This window comes from Lissotriton helveticus, chromosome 12 (genome assembly GCF_964261635.1).
Source record: "Lissotriton helveticus chromosome 12, aLisHel1.1, whole genome shotgun sequence".
In the NCBI taxonomy this organism is placed as follows: Eukaryota; Metazoa; Chordata; class Amphibia; order Caudata; family Salamandridae; genus Lissotriton; species Lissotriton helveticus.
This window is the reverse complement of record NC_136073.1, coordinates 446,790,083-446,809,963: the sequence shown is the minus strand read 5'-3', so window position 1 is coordinate 446,809,963 and position 19,881 is coordinate 446,790,083.

Sequence of the window (19,881 nt, the reverse complement as noted above, 5' to 3'; positions counted from 1 at the left end):
ATAAGGGCGTGCTTCCAGGCATTAGGTACCTCTCCAGAAGACAGGGAGGCATTAAGCATAGGATTAAGTAGAGTGTTAACTGCCGGTGCAATTTTCCCCAAGCACTTAGCAGGGCAGGGATCAAGCGGCGAGCCCGATTTGAGCCGAGAGAGCAGATTCAGAGAGGAAGCATGGGAGATAGACGGGAAGTTCCAGAGCAACGGCCCCACCACCTCTGCAGCTAAAGGCCTACATGCTGGGGGGTCAACCAAAGGAGAAGGTGCCGGAAAAGAACCCTGGATAAGTTTAATTTTATTGGTAAAAAAATCACCAAGTTGACGGATCCAGGCTGCACTATGAGTATGGGTAGGAGTGCCGGATACAGGTGACACAAATTCCCGCACAACTTTAAAAATTTCCTTACTCATGCATTCCGCGGCATCGATTCTGCGCTCTAAGTACACCTTTTTTGCCTCACAGATGTGCTTATGATAGACACAGATAAGCTCCTTATATTTGCACTTATCTTCGAGATCATATCTCCGTCTCCAAACCCTTTCGGCCCTCTTACAGTCTTGACGCATTTTGGCCAAGAGTGGAGTAAACCAAGGGGCCGATATCTGTCGACACGCAGCCTTACTCGGCTTGCCTGGGGCAAGCTCCTCCAGTCTCAAGGACAGCCATTTCTGAAACAATTCCAGGTCCTGTTCCAGGAGACCTGTGAGCTGACAGGGATAGCGACCAAGAGCATCGGCAAGCATGTCCGCCGTGACTCGATGGAAAGGTCGGGACAGTCTTGATGCGTCACTCACCCCTCTGGAGCCAGAAGTCACTACAGCCAGGATGCAGAATTTAATCAGATAATGGTCAGTCCACAGGACTGGCACAGGAGAAAATGCCTCTATAATCCTGGTGGAAAAAATCTGATCCAACACATGGCCTTTAACATGAGTAGGACTAACCACATAAGGGATCATCCCAAATGGACACACCATGTCGGAAAGCTTGATGATATCAGCGTCTAAAGGCTTATCCATGTGTAGATTAAAGTCTCCCAGAAGGATACAGTGCTCAGATCTGAGACACGGCACAGAAAGAGCAGCCTGCAGGTCATCGAAAAAGGTGCCCAGCGGGCCGGGAGCCCTGTAGATAATGATCCCTGAACAGGTTTGGTGGGGAGACAATTTAAGGGTGAAACCAAGGGCCTCACAGCCAGCAATGGTCTCCACCGCGAAAGTCAGGCAAGGGATGCTGTTATCCACTATAATTGCTACTCCACCACCTCTACCGTTATCTCTATCTCTCCTGAAGATGGTATAGTTTGGAGGGATAGCCGCGGCAACATCGGGGGCGGAGCTGTCACTCAGCCATGTCTCAGTGAGAAACAGACATAAGATTTTAGAGTCTGTTAGCAAGTCCCCGCGGTTAGGAAAAAAATCAGGGGATTAATTATGAAGTAGCCATTTGACATTGGGCTTGAATGGTGGCAAGACAGTCCTTTTTGGCAGCCAGTGTCGCTACAACATATCCTCTTCAAGCAGAAGTGTATGTCATCACCTTACTTTTGAAATATGACTTTCTTACCACCCAGAGGTATCCCAAGAGATTCCATGTAGAAGTTTGAGCTGCTAAGTTTAAGAGGTGCTAAACTTTTTAGATGAGCTGATGTCTATTGGATAGGAAGAATTAAAAGCACTTTAGGTGCATTCATTACCCATTTGTTATAAAAGGATGTTGAGCAGAGCTTGATTGTTGATTGAGAGGATGAGGAGATAGCGATACCATTGACGGTGATGCAGAGGGCATCACTGACTTGTAAGTTTACTGTCTCTGCATTGAACCATGGCCTGATTCGTAATTGTTAATGCTGTTAGAAGGACTTAAGTGCAAATGTGTTCATGTAGCTGAGTAGTGAATGTCTCAGTGTCCTATGTGATTTTTGCTCAGGGTGGAAAATGGGTGATTGATGGTTGGCACAGTCCATGTGGTCAAGTGCTGCTTTGTTCTCCTACCAGGCTTTGAGGGTGTTGGAGAAGATGCCTTGGAGAAAGTTGGCATTAATGAAATATTGCAGCTTGCATGCGTCACCAGTGTCCAACTTCATTGTTGATAAAGGGATGTGTTGATGATCTCATATGAAGTCATCTTTATGATTCAGAGAAATATAGATGAGTTTTCAATGGTTATAGTGTTGAATTGCAACCACTTTAGTATGTTGAGGGATATTATTTATGGTAAGGTGAATGTGTGCAGTGTCATCTGGGTGATCCCTGACACCCAGTACACATCCTTAATGTAAGTTTAGACCGATCTCCTCCCACCTAGACATTGATGGCTGGTGATCGAAGTAGGCCTTTTTGAATTAGAACAGCTTGGGAAACTGAATACTTTATTGACTGTTTCTTCTTTCCCTTTCCCCTTAACAGTCATAAGACCTATTATCTCTTTACTAGACAAAAGAAATCTCTTTCTTCAAAGCCTCCCAGTCAAAATTCTGCGGATCAGTTCTCACAAAATGATGTAACACAAGCAGTAAAGGGACTGTTTTGATGAAGAATCGTTATTTTGTTTTTCCGTTCATTACAGCATAAAACATCCAGATCATTGTCCTCCACTGTAGATCAGCACAGACAGTCGCTGAGAAGCCCCGTCTCAAGAGACAACATTCGTAACTAATGTTCCTTTAGCATTATGGACAACTTAAAAGACATACATTGTGCTCGACTTGGACACCTTCTTTGGAGACTTGGACGGAGCCCCACTCTGCTAATTAATTTGTACCATGTAAAGGACTAACTACTTAAATATGCTAGAATAGTCAAATCATAATTGTATGTGCTAACCCTTAGAAAGAATTTTATAATGTTTTGCGTTGTTTTTCCTCTTTCAAACAGCACTTCTCTATTCATATATGACTTGCTGTCCTTTGAAATCTCATTCTGTAGTTTATTGTGGTATATTTTCATGTCTACACTTTATCTTTTTTAATTATTTGTGTTTAAATAGGCTACACCATTCCCATGCACGCTTTATGCTCTGTCTCCACCGTCTGCAGTGGTCAAAAGGCAAATTGTATCCAATTTAGGAGTGAATGAGTTCTGTATGCTCTGCCTGAACCTCCTGAACAAAGCTTCTACAGGCTAATTTTGAGCTGTGCTTCAGAGACACGTCCTCCCATTGACCATAGTACAATGTCCTCCTTTTAATTTGCAAATAGATTAGCGGATCAGAGGGGTGGTTGAGAACCACGGATTTCAGTCATCTGAATGTTAGCATTTTGAGAATTGTACATAATATTGCGATGAAAAAGTATTGAATTATATATTTATTGTTAGACCTGGCACCTTGGCGTGAGTTTCCCTTCCACTTTTTGCTGTTGTGCCTCGAATGTTTTGCTGGTGTCTGCTACTCAGGGCACTGCGCCACGGCCAACCCGTGCCGCAGTGCAAGTGCTCCCTACTGTAAAGTGTACATGTGATTGATGTCCATGATTGGTTCATTGGATTTACTGTTAGTCCCTAGTAAAGTGCACTAGGAGTGCCAGGGCTTGTGAATGCCAATACTGCTAGTGGGCCTGCAGCGCTGGTTGCGCCACCCACAGAAGCAGCCTTAAAATGTGTCTAGGGTCTGCCATTGCAGAACCTGCGTGCAGTCTGGTACTGTCATGCTGGCTGGGCAAGTGCACACACTTGCCAGCCCCTAAACCTTCCCTTAACTTCATATTAGTCACCCCTATGGTAGGCCTGAGGGCAGGGTGCATTGTAAGTGTAAGGTAGAACATGCCCTGATGTGTGTGGCATGTTCTAATAGTGAATTACTGCCAAATTCGTTTTTCACTATTGTAAGGCTACCAGTTCCCCTCTAGGCCAGATGGGCTGCTGGAATTGTTACACTCTATAATCCCAGCAGGCTCAGGGAACATGGTAGAAATTCATGTTTAGTATGCCTGAACTCAGAATAATAAAATGCTTCTTTTAGTAAAGTTTATTTTAATATCCTGGGTTTGCAAATGCTACTTTTAGAAAGTTAGCATTTGCTGGCCTAACCATTTCAGCCCGCCTCTGCTTGGATGTGGATCTGACTGTCTGGTGTGTGTGAGTGACAGGGCTGGGAGTTGACAGGTAGTGATTAGCAGGATGACACCTTAGTGGGTGGTGGGAGTTTCCCCTGAATGATGCATCAGGCTGTGCCCCTGTCTCCACAATGCTGGCTCCGCCCTCCTGGGGAGCGACTGATGACTCAGCCTGCACCTGGCCCAGGAAGGACCGAAGCTTGTCAACAAAGTGCTCAGGCTACTCCTGTCCTCACAATGCCGGCTCCGCCCCCCTGGGGAGCAGCTGATGTGCCTGCCCTCACACTGAATGCAGAAGCCAGAAGTACCCACAACAAGTGCTCAGAGACTGGAGCAGTTATGCAGAGGCCCCCCTGGCTTGCTAGAACAAAAGAAACTGGGTATAAAAGAAGGAGCCCTGCTCCTTGTAAATTAGATCCTGTTTGCGCTACAGAAGAAACTCTGCCCGAAGAGAAGGACCTGGAAGGACTACAAGGAGGAGTGCTGTCTCTGGCCTGTGTCTGGTGCCTTGCTGCCAAAGGAGAGGAAAGAAAAGACTACAAGAGACTTTTGCTTTATTGAAACTTTGTGCCAAACTCTGCTGGAAGATCTCCAAGGGCTTGCCTGTGAACTTGCCCCCTGACCAGCGCCCCAGGAACAGTGGGCGCTACCCCCTGACAGAAGAACCACTGTGGGACGCTGGTTTCCTTTTGCGAGCCTCTCCAGGAGAAAGCGGAGCGTGCTGTGACCTTCGCGCTCTTTAGCACCGCTCTGGGAGCTGCCCTCCCTCTAAACAAAGTGACTGCCGCCTGCCTGGCCCAGAAACATCGTGAAGACCAGCCCAGCTGATCCGAGCACCGTGACTGACCCCGAGCCGCAGCTCGCAACGTGAAGAGAGGTGGCGCCCGGTGCCTGCTTGCACCCCTTCGTGTCTGGTGCCCCTGAACGCGCCGCCGCTGTCCGAGAAACAGCTGTTGCGTGGGGTGCCTGAACGTCGCCTGGATTAATAGAGGCCTGCTCCGAGGATCGCCGCCCACTGAGTGTGCCACCTCCTGTCAGAATCCCCGAGGCGCTCTGTCCCGGTGACCCGGCCCGCGCTGCTACGCCAACCTCCGAGCCGAGCCGAGCCGTCGCTCGCTCCAGCCCAGGGAGGAAGACACCGCGACGAGGATCACCGAGCCGACCTGGGACCCTGCTGCCTCGACCCTGGTTCAAGTTTCCCAAAGGTACTGTTTGCCCCGCGGTACGAGCATTTGACTTGCCCCGCTCGCACCGCCCCTCTGGCCAGCGCAGCCCTCGGAGCTGCGTGTGGTGCGCTCCCAGGGCCCCCGCTCTCTCCCCCGCCAGCCGCGCACAGCCGTGCGGCTCGCACTGAGAGGCGGACGCGAACAGACCTGCCGCCGCTCCCGCCAGAAGCGTGAGCCCGGGCCGGTCGGGCCATTTTGATTACCAGAGGCGCACCAAGGCCTCAGCAGACATCCCGCCTTTTCGAGAACGTTGAACAGGGAAGTCCCAAACAATATCATATTTGGGGAATAAGAAGACATCGCATTTGTAGGACACTGTGACTTTGTTTTGCTACAAGTAAACTGGAACCTGCATTCAAGAAAGTGAACCAAGACTGTATTTACAAGCCTGCTTGAAATTTATATAAAGAGTATATATTTTTACAAAATACAGTTTGGTGTCATTGTGTGGTGGGTTGGTTGTGATGGTGTAATATTGCAAATGTTTAACCCTATATGCCCCAGAGATTTGCCTAAGACTGCTTAAGCCACACTACCTAGAGGGTAAGCAGAGGTTGTCTTGAAGGTAGCCCTCAGCCCTGACGAGGAAGAGAGAGGCCCTGCTTGTCGCCAGTGCTGCACTGCGCCAACCAGAGACTCCCCCTTCCTACATTGGACGCAGTGGTGAGGATTCGCGAATTTACATTTGCAGTGTTGTACCTTAGCTACTGACCATTGCATAGTGATTACAGTCCAGTAACTTAGCCACAGACTTTTTGATTTTTAAATTTTGCTACAAAGAGAAAGATCCCTAGTGTTGAAACCATGCCTGGCACAAACAGCATTGATGGAGGGGAATCCATAGCCTCTGGTGCGTTGGAGCTAGAATGGGATGCATCAAAGCTGGATGACTACACAAGAAAGGAACTGAAGTTCTTCTGCAAGAAACTCAAGGTTCCACACGTGGGGTGCAGAAACAAACCTGAGCTCTACAAGGCCCTGAAGGCCTGGATGGAATCTAGGAAGGCGCCTGAGGATCAGGATGCACCTGTGGATCCTGTGAGTCTGGAAAAACCAGACAGCGTTCTTAGCTTTGGCAGAGGCCTGTCGCCAGAGGAGCTGGCAGACAGACAGGCAACCAGGGATCATGAGATAAAGTTGGCAGAATTGAATTTAAAGGGCCAAATGGAGCTTGAAAGCAAAAGAATGGCTCTGGAAGAAAGAAAACTCCAATTGGAGTATGATGTGAAAATGAGGGAGATGAGTCTAAAAGAGAAAACCTTGGATCATCCTCCCTCTGGTGGCAGCGCAACGCCGGTGCAGGTAGAGTCAAGAGTGCACATCCCCAAAGATGTAGTTAAAGAGTTCTTTAAGGGGGATGACATAGGACAATGGTTTAGGGCATATGAGGTAGCCATGTTTTCCCACCGGGTCCCTGAGAAGGATTGGGGAGCGGGGTTATGGGGAAGGTTCCTTAGCGAAGGGCGGGACACCCTGCTAGATTTGCCCACTGAAGACCAGAGATCCTATCCCCATATGAAAGAAGCTTTAATGACCAGGTATGGGCTTACCCCTGAAATGTATAGGCAGAAGTTTAGGGGGTGTAATAAGCGGCCTGGGAATACATATGTGGAGTTTGTGACTTTTTTTTGCAGAGCACTGGATGGTTGGGTGAAGGGTAACAAAGTGAATGATTTTCAGGGTCTCTTTGATTTAATTGCATGGGAGCACTTGTCTGAACAATGTTTTCCTGAGTTACGCCAGCACCTGATTGACAGAAAGCTGTCCAACCCGAGGAAGCTTGCTGAGGAGGCGGACCGCTGGCTCAGCACCAGGGTCCACAAGGGTCCAGTGGGAGACTCCGCCAAGGGTGGGCAGGGTCCCCAGCAGAAGAGTGGGGGGGACAAGGGAAAACAGAAAGGGTTCCAGAAAGGCCCCCAAAGTAATCCCCAAGGGGACCAGCAGAAAGGTTCTCAGCCTCCCCCACCCCCAAAGCAGAATGGGGCCCGACAGGTAGACCTGTTCCAAAGGGGCCCTTCAATTGTTACAAATGTGGTGACCCGGGGCACATAGCCAGTGACCCCAAGTGTCGCCTGTTTGGAAAACCAGCACCCACTGGTGCTCCGCCCCGACAAGTGACCAGTGTTCACTTAGGAGAAGAAGTGATGGTCCCGGGGGGTGGAGATCCTGTTCAGATGACCCTAGTCTCACTAGGAGACAGTGAGATGGTCCCTACAAACTACCTGCCCTCTAACACTAAAAAATATGGGCAGGTGGTTACCATCAATGGTAGGAAAGCTGAGGCTCTTAGAGACACAGGAGCCAGTGTGACTGCAGTGAGGCATCACCTGGTGTCTCAAGAGCAGGTTGTACCCCATGCCTATTGTAGGGTTGTCAATGCTGACAACTCTGAGAGCCAATGTCCAATGGCTCAAGTTCCCTTCGAGTGGGGGGGGTCTCTGGTACTCTGCAGGTCTGTGTGAGGAAAGCCATGCCTGTTGACTGTTTGCTAGGGAACGACTTGGAGGACTCCCCTTGGGAAAAGGTGGAGAAGACGACTCACCTGAAGATGGTGGGTCTACCTGACTGGGCGTGCGTGACCACCCGGTCAATTGCAGCCAGTAGGGGTGATCAAGAGGTCCTGGGGCCTGAAGGAGAGGCCCAGGAACCGGCCTTAGGGAGAAGGCGCAGGGTGCGCGGGAAACCGGCCCCTGAAGTTCCCACGGTCCAGGAGGAAGCAGACCTTGAGGGGGATGCCCTGGAGCCTACTGGGGAACAGATTGCTGAACTGGGGGACCTGCCTGAGCTGACCCATTGGCAGCAAGAAGGAGGCCCCTCCAGGGAGGAATTCTGCAGGGAGCAGAAAGAATGCCCTTCTCTCGTGGGTATGCGGCGGCAGGCTGCAGACCAGGCCAATGGTGTTCAGGCCAAAACACATTATGTTTACTGGGAGAATGACCTCCTGTATTCAGAGCCTAAGGCTGCTGAACCTGGGTCAGCCTGTGTGCTGGTGGTACCCCAGAAGTTCAGAGCCTTCCTACTGGGAATGGCTCATGATGTGCCTTTAGCAGGACATTTGGGGATGGACAAGACCTATGACAGGCTTGTCACCCACTTCTACTGGCCCCAAATGCACAAGAGCTCAGATGCTCATTGTAGGACCTGTCCAACTTGCCAGGCAAGTGGGAAGAGCGGAGGGAAGAACAAGGCTCCCCTCCAACCCTTCCCTGTGGTCAGTACGCCATTCCAACGAGTGGGTATTGATATTGTTGGGCCTCTGGACCCCAAGACAGCCATGGGCAACAGGTTCATCCTGGTCTTGGTGGATCATGCCACCCGGTACCCTGAAGCCATCCCTCTGAGGACAGTGACGACCCCCGTGGTGGGGCGTGCACTGATGGGAATTTTCTCCAGAGTGGGATTCCCTCTAGAGGTGGTGAGCGACAGGGGGACCAACTTCATGTCCAAGTATATGAAGTCCCTTTGGCAAGAGTGTGGTGTAACCTACAAATTCACCACACCTTACCATCCCCAAGGCAATGGGTTGGTTGAAAGATTCAACCGAACCCTGAAGGGCATGATCATGGGCCTAGAAGGTCCAATGAGGCGTAAGTGGGACGTCCTCTTACCATGCCTGCTCTTTGCATACCGCGAGGTGCCACAGAAGTCCCTAGGGTTCAGCCCCTTTGAACTGCTGTATGGTCACCCCGTGAGAGGACCACTGAGTTTGGTAAAGGAAGGCTGGGAGCAATCTCCCAGGAAACCTCCCCAGAATGTATATAGCTACATGCTGGCCTTCAGAAACCAAACCAGGCGCTTCAGACAACTTGCTGAGGCAAATCTGGAAGCTAGTTTTAGGTTAATCAGAAAGGGCCACCTCACATTGGGTGGATGTGTATCCAGATGTCATTGGGATACACCATCTTTGTTAAAATACCCCTCACACACCAAAAGGGCCCTTGGTGTCATGCTTCATCATCGGGGTCTTCCCGGCCCGCTGCGGGGCGGGGCAGTGCTGCGACAAGCGGATACGCTGGAGCACCTTTAGATGGAGGTGCTATGTGTTGGGAGTGAGTGTCAGTGGGGTCAGGGGTGATATAGAGTGTGAGTTAAAAAATACCTGGCCTAGTGGAAAAAAAGAATTTTATTAAACACTGGCTGGTATTATTAAAAGAAAAAGTGAAACGGAGAGATGGAGCAGGTTAATGGGCTCTCTCTCCTAAGTGGGTCAACATGTTTCGAGGCGCGGGGCCTCTTCGTCAGGACCTAGGGGGGATCCCCCTGTCACTCACTAATGTTTCTCCACATGGGTAGAAAAAAGTGTATGTACAAAAAGTGAAAAAAATAGGACTATGTGAGTAACTACAATTTAATAATTACAGCACATATATGCTACCACACTAATAATGTAGTATGCTTATCAAATGGGGGGACAATGCCTCATGAGCCAACTCAAGACTGAAGGGTATGGTGGGGTCTCAATGTGCCCCTTGCACGCTTGTGCTTCCTCCTTCGTCCTTGGCTTCCGTGGATATGATTGATTTCCTTAAAATCTGGAAGCTAGCCAGGAGGAGATGAAGCGGTGGTACGACCAGAATGCCACTCTGGTAGAGCTTCAGCCTGGACAAGAGGTGTATGTCTTGGCCCCAGTGGAACCCTGTGCACTTCAGGATAAGTGGACAGGCCCATTTGAGGTTGTGGAGCGCAAGAGCTCAGTGACATACTTGGTGGACATGAAGACGCCCAGGAACCCTTTAAGGGTCCTACATGTCAGCCGCCTCAAGCCCCACTTGAAAAGGTCCGAAGTGAGCATGCTGTTGGCCACTGATGATGGAATGGAAGAGGAGTCTGAGCCTCTTCCTGACCTCTTAGTGGCCTGTGAGAAAGATGGGTCAGTGGATGGAGTTAACCTCTCACCCACCCTGACCCCTGAACAACAGGAAGACTGCCGCCAATTGCTGGGGCAGTTTCCAGATCTGTTCTCCCTGGTTCCTAGTGTCACAGATTGGTGCGTCCATGATGTGGACACAGGAGACAGCTTACCTGTGAAGCATAAAGCTTACAGAGTGACTGACAGGGTGAGGGCCTGCATCAAGGAGGAGGTCTCCAAGATGCTTGCTCTTAGGGTGGTTGAGTCTTCCAGCAGTCCTTGGTCCAGCCCCGTGGTCTTGGTTCCAAAGGCTGCTGCGCCGGGAGCCACACCTGAACTCCGGTTCTGTGTGGACTACAGAGGACTCAATTCAGTCACCAAGACTGACGCGCACCCTATCCCCAGAGCTGATGAGCTCATTGATCGGCTAGGGGCTGCCCGGTTCCTCAGCACGTTTGATTTAACGTCTGGGTACTGGCAGATCGCCTTGACCGATGGGGCAAAGGAGAGGTCAGCGTTCTCCACACCAGATGGGCATTTCCAGTTCCGGGTTATGCCATTTGGGATGAAGAATGCCCCTGCCACCTTTCAGAGGTTGGTCAACCAGGTGTTGTTTGGGCTGGATGAGTTCAGTGCCGCCTACCTGGATGACATCGCAGTGTTCAGTGGTACCTGGCCAGAACACCTGCGGCACCTCTGGGAAGTGTTGATGGCGCTGCGCAAGGCAGGCCTCACAATCAAGGCAAGCAAGTGCCAGATTGGGCAGGGTTCAGTGGTGTACTTGGGACACCAAGTGGGGAGTGGCAAGGTGGCACCCTTGCAACCCAAAATTGCAACCATCCTGGCTTGGGAACCCCCCAAGACCCAGACTGCAGTGAGAGCCTTCCTGGGGCTCACTGGGTATTACAGGAGGTTTGTCAAGGGCTATGGCACTATTGTGACCCCCTTGACAGAGCTGACTTCTAAGAAGCAGCCCAGGAATGTGATTTGGACTGACACCTGTCAGAAGGCTTTTGACACCCTGAAGACTGCCATGTGCACGGCGCCCGTGCTCCTGGCTCCTGATTTCTCCAAGGAATTCATAGTGCAAACAGACGCTTCAGAGCATGGTGTAGGGGCTGTTCTCTCACAGATGACTGAGGAGGGCTGGGACCAACCCGTAGCCTTCATCAGTAGGAGGTTACTTCCACGGGAAAGTAGGTGGAGTGCAATAGAGCGAGAAGCATTTGCTGTGGTCTGGGCGCTGAAGAAGCTAAGACCCTACTTGTTTGGGTCTCACTTCCGGGTTCAGACAGACCACAGGCCCCTCAGATGGTTGATGCAAATGAGGGGTGAGAACCCAAAACTGTTGAGGTGGTCCATCTCCCTACAGGGTATGGACTTCACGGTGGAACACCGCCCTGGCACAGATCACGCCAACGCTGATGGTCTGTCCAGATTTTTCCGCCTTAGTGATGAGGAACTCCCTGGGGAAGGGTAGTTCCCCCCACATTTCAGCTGGAGGGGACACGTGTTAGACCTGGCACCTTGGCGTGAGTTTCCCTTCCACTTTTTGCTGTTGTGCCTCGAATGTTTTGCTGGTGTCTGCTACTCAGGGCACTGCGCCACGGCCAACCCGTGCCGCAGTGCAAGTGCTCCCTACTGTAAAGTGTACATGTGATTGATGTCCATGATTGGTTCATTGGATTTACTGTTAGTCCCTAGTAAAGTGCACTAGGAGTGCCAGGGCTTGTGAATGCCAATACTGCTAGTGGGCCTGCAGCGCTGGTTGCGCCACCCACAGAAGCAGCCTTAAAATGTGTCTAGGGTCTGCCATTGCAGAACCTGCGTGCAGTCTGGTACTGTCATGCTGGCTGGGCAAGTGCACACACTTGCCAGCCCCTAAACCTTCCCTTAACTTCATATTAGTCACCCCTATGGTAGGCCTGAGGGCAGGGTGCATTGTAAGTGTAAGGTAGAACATGCCCTGATGTGTGTGGCATGTTCTAATAGTGAATTACTGCCAAATTCGTTTTTCACTATTGTAAGGCTACCAGTTCCCCTCTAGGCCAGATGGGCTGCTGGAATTGTTACACTCTATAATCCCAGCAGGCTCAGGGAACATGGTAGAAATTCATGTTTAGTATGCCTGAACTCAGAATAATAAAATACTTCTTTTAGTAAAGTTTATTTTAATATCCTGGGTTTGCAAATGCTACTTTTAGAAAGTTAGCATTTGCTGGCCTAACCATTTCAGCCCGCCTCTGCTTGGATGTGGATCTGACTGTCTGGTGTGTGTGAGTGACAGGGCTGGGAGTTGACAGGTAGTGATTAGCAGGATGACACCTTAGTGGGTGGTGGGAGTTTCCCCTGAATGATGCATCAGGCTGTGCCCCTGTCTCCACAATGCTGGCTCCGCCCTCCTGGGGAGCGACTGATGACTCAGCCTGCACCTGGCCCAGGAAGGACCAAAGCTTGTCAACAAAGTGCTCAGGCTACTCCTGTCCTCACAATGCCGGCTCCGCCCCCCTGGGGAGCGGCTGATGTGCCTGCCCTCACACTGAATGCAGAAGCCAGAAGTACCCACAACAAGTGCTCAGAGACTGGAGCAGTTATGCAGAGGCCCCCCTGGCTTGCTAGAACAAAAGAAACTGGGTATAAAAGAAGGAGCCCTGCTCTTTGTAAATTAGATCCTGTTTGCGCTACAGAAGAAACTCTGCCCGAAGAGAAGGACCTGGAAGGACTACAAGGAGGAGTGCTGTCTCTGGCCTGTGTCTGGTGCCTTGCTGCCAAAGGAGAGGAAAGAAAAGACTACAAGAGACTTTTGCTTTATTGAAACTTTGTGCCAAACTCTGCTGGAAGATCTCCAAGGGCTTGCCTGTGAACTTGCCCCCTGACCAGCGCCCCAGGAACAGTGGGCGCTACCCCCTGACAGAAGAACCACTGTGGGACGCTGGTTTCCTTTTGCGAGCCTCTCCAGGAGAAAGCGGAGCGCGCTGTGACCTTCGCGCTCTTTAGCACCGCTCTGGGAGCTGCCCTCCCTCTAAACAAAGTGACTGCCCCCTGCCTGGCCCAGAAACATCGTGAAGACCAGCCCAGCTGATCCGAGCACCGTGACTGACCCCGAGCCGCAGCTCGCAACGTGAAGAGAGGTGGCGCCCGGTGCCTGCTTGCACCCCTTCGTGTCTGGTGCCCCTGAACGCGCCGCCGCTGTCCGAGAAACAGCTGTTGCGTGGGGTGCCTGAACGTCGCCTGGATTAATAGAGGCCTGCTCCGAGGATCGCCGCCCACTGAGTGTGCCACCTCCTGTCAGAATCCCCGAGGCGCTCTGTCCCAGTGACCCGGCCCGTGCTGCTACGCCAACCTCCGAGCCGAGCCGTCGCTCGCTCCAGCCCAGGGAGGAAGACACCGCGACGAGGATCACCGAGCCGACCTGGGACCCTGCTGCCTCGACCCTGGTTCAAGTTTCCCAAAGGTACTGTTTGCCCTGCGGTACGAGCATTTGACTTGCCCCGCTCGCACCGCCCCTCTGGCCAGCGCAGCCCTCGGAGCTGCGTGTGGAGCGCTCCCAGGGCCCCCGCTCTCTCCCCCGCCAGCCGCGCACAGCCGTGCGGCTCGCACTGAGAGGCGGACGTGAACAGACCTGCCGCCGCTCCCGCCAGAAGCGTGAGCCCGGGCCGGTCGGGCCATTTTGATTACCAGAGGCGCACCAAGGCCTCAGCAGACATCCCGCCTTTTCGAGAACGTTGAACAGGGAAGTCCCCAACAATATCATATTTGGGGAATAAGAAGACATCGCATTTGTAGGACACTGTGACTTTGTTTTGCTACAAGTAAACTGGAACCTGCATTCAAGAAAGTGAACCAAGACTGTATTTACAAGCCTGCTTGAAATTTATATAAAGAGTATATATTTTTACAAAATACAGTTTGGTGTCATTGTGTGGTGGGTTGGTTGTGATGGTGTAATATTGCAAATGTTTAACCCTATATGCCCCAGAGATTTGCCTAAGACTGCTTAAGCCACACTACCTAGAGGGTAAGCAGAGGTTGTCTTGAAGGTAGCCCTCAGCCCTGACGAGGAAGAGAGAGGCCCTGCTTGTCGCCAGTGCTGCACTGCGCCAACCAGAGACTCCCCCTTCCTACATTTACGAACAAATATTAAAAAGTAAATAAAAACTATATAAATGTACCAGCTATAAATTGTCAGAATTCGTCTTTGGTCAGTACACAAAGCACTTTGAGCTATACAAGAAGAAATACAGGTTGTGTGCGATGCTGTGTTTCGTTTATGTTTTCCCTCCTATCCCAGATCTAAAATTATTTAAGTAGGTGGCACCTTTTTCTCATGTGATAAAAGTAAGTTGTAAAAGTGCAGAGATCTGGTTACAGGTGGCATGCAAGATAATTTTGCCTTATTTGGTAATTGACAGCCTTTGATCTACAGAAAAGACAATGAGATAAAACTCTAGCGGAGGGACTATGTTTAAAGGCCTCCTTTAAACCTTTGTAGATGTATTCCTCCTACCCCATTAAGTGACGTGCAAGGCTCTTTCTTATACCTCTAAAATTTAGGCTGTATGTCTGCAGCAAACAAAGATAAACACCAGGAAACCTATTTAGATCGCTCCTTCACTTATGATTCTCAACTTAACGTTGTCTTACTCCTGGGGTTTATCATTTGTTTAGAATTAGTCCTTTGCTATCTGAAGAATTACCTGAAGGTCAATCAAGATTAAAGAGCCTCCTTGCTGTAGAGGTTTTACATTGTTTCACTAATCAAATCTTTACTCAGACCTGTAAGGTTCTGTTTTTTTCTTTGCCTGCGCACCCACATATTGCATTTATCCCAGATTTGCATTTGGTGCCTAAATGGTTCTTTGCCAGTTCCTTACTTAGTTGTACTTCATCAGTACACATCGAGTGAATGATTTTTTGCAGGTGACAATGCTAGCCTCAGTATTTCTTATTCGTTCTTGACATTCTGTTGAGAGTGTAGTACTTTGCAACCACTGCCAAATTAGAAATTTGTGTTGTATTTTTTCTTCTTATTTGTTTTTGGAGGAAAAATATTCTTTCAGTGCTGTCTGCTGTTGGATGTTGCTTCATTTCAGACCAAAGTTGCCATATTGGCAGTGTTTTCGTTGTTCATCCTTCTCATAGTCTGTGGGCCTCACTCATTGCCTGCTTTTTTGATTGAAAAGTTTGAGTTTGGTGTTCAAGACTATTTGCCTCAGCATATATACTATATTTAACACAAAGGTTATTGCTTTTCCTATTGTACCATTTGAAGTCAGTAGTCAAGGTTGCATGTTCTTTTGTAGTTATTGTATTCTTTCTCATCTGGGAGAAACTGGCACCAGAGTTCTATTCTTGTGCTTTACCTATCAGGTGTGGTATCACAGAATGCTTTCCCGTTTTTGTTAGGTCGAGCTTGGGTGGCGCAGGCGCTGCTCTGTGAGGCATGCTGTATTCGAGTTCGGACTTGAAGCCCCGCCCACTCTCCGCCCATATTTATCATTGGTTTGTGTCATTGTCCTTTGTAAATGCTGGCTTCTGATGAGTTAATAGGCTTGTTAGTCCCTCCTTAGTACCGCCTTGTCTTCATTTGAAACCTCCCGGAGGACTGACCCTTTTACTTTGATTATTACACAATGCGTCTTATTTAGTCTGTACGCACTATTTTCTTTAATGAGTTTCTCCTACTGCAGGCATGACATGCTTTCCGGCAACAGTAAAGTTCCAGCGCACTTTCACTTTCCAAGAAGCCACAATGGTGGCCGCTTCTTTGAAATACAATAGGTCTTGCATTTACAAGCTTTTGAGCTATTGGCATAGTAAATGACAATGCCTTTATTTATGTGTTTATTATCAAAACAGATAAATAAAAGGCATTGTCATTGACAATGCCAATAGCTTAAACGCTCGCAAATGCGATAGCTATTGCATTGCAAATACTTGTTTAGATTTGGGGACTTCTATTCACCATGTGGACTATTTTCTGGGCGCATTTACCTTTCTGATGCCCGTGTATATTGTAAATTGGACAAAGGACCAGGCGGGATTCTGGGACCTCATTGCCAAGGGCAATAGGACTGGTAGAGTCCAAAGGGATCTCTTCCTAGATGAAGACACTTGGGTGAACCACCTTTTGGCCCTCTGGCAGCAGCAGTTTTAAAATATCTGAGGACATGATCACTACAGCGAAGGCAACAAATCTGACCTTCACATTGAAGGAAACAATTTTGGTTTTAGAAGCAGTTAAACCGGGCAAAGCACCAGGCCCGGATAAAATCCCTGGTGATCTTTTAAAACATGATGTTAGTATCTGGGGTGCTTACATAAACCAACTCTGTAATCGATTGCTAAATTTGACTGTATACCCAAATCCTGGAAGGGTGCTGAAATAGTCACAATTTTTAAAAAGGGGAACAGACTGGACCCGGCGAATTATCGCCCTATCAGCTTGATAGATATTCCCAAGAAAGTATTTGCTAGACACATACTGGCTCGCTTATCGCTATGGATGGAAGAGGTTGATATACTGACAAAATTCCAACCTGGATTTAGAAAGAAGACCAGTACTATTGACCAAGTCTTTAGATTCTTATGCCTCTGCTGGAAATACATCACGCTTAGGCGGGGCACTTTATATATAGCCTTTGTGGACTTACGAGCCGCTTTCGATTTGGTCCCCAGGAGTAAATTATGGTGTCACTTGAAGGACATCGGGGTCCCTATCGAATTATTAGTACAGATAATTAGATTGCATGAAGGGAAATATGCCAAAGTCAGATGGGGATCGAGGGGTGAACTGACTAGAGAAATACCTGTGAAAAGAGGCATAAGGCAAGGTTGCCTATTGGCACCTACCTTGTTTACACTATATGTAAATGACATCCCCAGTTTTTTGGGAGGATGCATGAATGACTCACCCAAGTTGGGTGGGGAGGTGACACCTGCTCTACTTTTCGCAGACGATACGATCTTGATCTCTCAGACACCCAGCGGTCTAAAAAACCTGCTAAATTCCTTCCATTGCTACTGTTTTAAAAAAGGGCTTGAGATTAATCCATCTAAGACAAAATACATGTCTATTAATCCAAAAAAGGCTTTTAAAATGAATCTGGAGCTGAATGGTCAAAGACTAGAATATGTGAGCAGATTTAAACTGGGACAGGAACAGACTAATTTGCATACAGCCAGGTTCTGAAACTGGGATGGTGCAATGAGCTAAAAAACGGTGTTGGATCTAGCCCTGATCTTTTGACTGGGTGAGAGTATTCTGCTTAATTCAGAGACTCTGTCCCTCACCACCCCTTGTTGCAAATATTTTTGTCCACCCTAAGCGTGGAAGGGTATACTCAGACATGAGTCCCTTGCTCATTGCACCATCAGGATTCAAGCAAGCCGGGCCGAAGACGGCTGTAATGCCAGAAACCGGTCCCCGGAAGCTTGTTTCCTTCCCAGTGTAAGAATTGGCTTTTGTAGTTTGGTTTGCCCTGTTCCCATCATGCACTGGGACAGGAACAGACTAATTTGCATACAGCCAGGTTCTGAAACTGGGATGGTGCAATGAGCTAAAAAACGGTGTTGGATCTAGCCCTGATCTTTTGACTGGGTGAGAGTATTCTGCTTAATTCAGAGACTCTGTCCCTCACCACCCCTTGTTGTAAATATTTTTGTCCACCCTAAGCGTGGAAGGGTATACTCAGACATGAGTCCCTTGCTCATTGCACCATCAGGATTCAAGCAAGCCGGGCCGAAGACGGCTGTAATGCCAGAAACCGGTCCCCGGAAGCTTGTTTCCTTCCCAGTGTAAGAATTGGCTTTTGTAGTTTGGTTTGCCCTGTTCCCATCATGCACTGGGACAGGAACAGACTAATTTGCATACAGCCAGGTTCTGAAACTGGGATGGTGCAATGAGCTAAAAAACGGTGTTGGATCTAGCCCTGATCTTTTGACTGGGTGAGAGTATTCTGCTTAATTCAGAGACTCTGTCCCTCACCACCCCTTGTTGTAAATATTTTTGTCCACCCTAAGCGTGGAAGGGTATACTCAGACATGAGTCCCTTGCTCATTGCACCATCAGGATTCAAGCAAGCCGGGCCGAAGACGGCTGTAATGCCAGAAACCGGTCCCCGGAAGCTTGTTTCCTTCCCAGTGTAAGAATTGGCTTTTGTAGTTTGGTTTGCCCTGTTCCCATCATGCACTGGGACAGGAACAGACTAATTTGCATACAGCCAGGTTCTGAAACTGGGATGGTGCAATGAGCTAAAAAACGGTGTTGGATCTAGCCCTGATCTTTTGACTGGGTGAGAGTATTCTGCTTAATTCAGAGACTCTGTCCCTCACCACCCCTTGTTGTAAATATTTTTGTCCACCCTAAGCGTGGAAGGGTATACTCAGACATGAGTCCCTTGCTCATTGCACCATCAGGATTCAAGCAAGCCGGGCCGAAGACGGCTGTAATGCCAGAAACCGGTCCCCGGAAGCTTGTTTCCTTCCCAGTGTAAGAATTGGCTTTTGTAGTTTGGTTTGCCCTGTTCCCATCATGCACTGGGACAGGAACAGACTAATTTGCATACAGCCAGGTTCTGAAACTGGGATGGTGCAATGAGCTAAAAAACGGTGTTGGATCTAGCCCTGATCTTTTGACTGGGTGAGAGTATTCTGCTTAATTCAGAGACTCTGTCCCTCACCACCCCTTGTTGTAAATATTTTTGTCCACCCTAAGCGTGGAAGGGTATACTCAGACATGAGTCCCTTGCTCATTGCACCATCAGGATTCAAGCAAGCCGGGCCGAAGACGGCTGTAATGCCAGAAACCGGTCCCCGGAAGCTTGTTTCCTTCCCAGGGTAAGAATTGGCTTTTGTAGTTTGGTTTGCCCTGTTCCCATCATGCACTGGGACAGGAACAGACTAATTTGCATACAGCCAGGTTCTGAAACTGGGATGGTGCAATGAGCTAAAAAACGGTGTTGGATCTAGCCCTGATCTTTTGACTGGGTGAGAGTATTCTGCTTAATTCAGAGACTCTGTCCCTCACCACCCCTTGTTGTAAATATTTTTGTCCACCCTAAGCGTGGAAGGGTATACTCAGACATGAGTCCCTTGCTCATTGCACCATCAGGATTCAAGCAAGCCGGGCCGAAGACGGCTGTAATGCCAGAAACCGGTCCCCGGAAGCTTGTTTCCTTCCCAGTGTAAGAATTGGCTTTTGTAGTTTGGTTTGCCCTGTTCCCATCATGCACTGGGACAGGAACAGACTAATTTGCATACAGCCAGGTTCTGAAACTGGGATGGTGCAATGAGCTAAAAAACGGTGTTGGATCTAGCCCTGATCTTTTGACTGGGTGAGAGTATTCTGCTTAATTCAGAGACTCTGTCCCTCACCACCCCTTGTTGTAAATATTTTTGTCCACCCTAAGCGTGGAAGGGTATACTCAGACATGAGTCCCTTGCTCATTGCACCATCAGGATTCAAGCAAGCTGGGCCGAAGACGGCTGTAATGCCAGAAACTGGTCCCCGGAAGCTTGTTTCCTTCCCAGTGTAAGAATTGGCTTTTGTAGTTTGGTTTGCCCTGTTCCCATCATGCACTGGGACAGGAACAGACTAATTTGCATACAGCCAGGTTCTGAAACTGGGATGGTGCAATGAGCTAAAAAACGGTGTTGGATCTAGCCCTGATCTTTTGACTGGGTGAGAGTATTCTGCTTAATTCAGAGACTCTGTCCCTCACCACCCCTTGTTGTAAATATTTTTGTCCACCCCA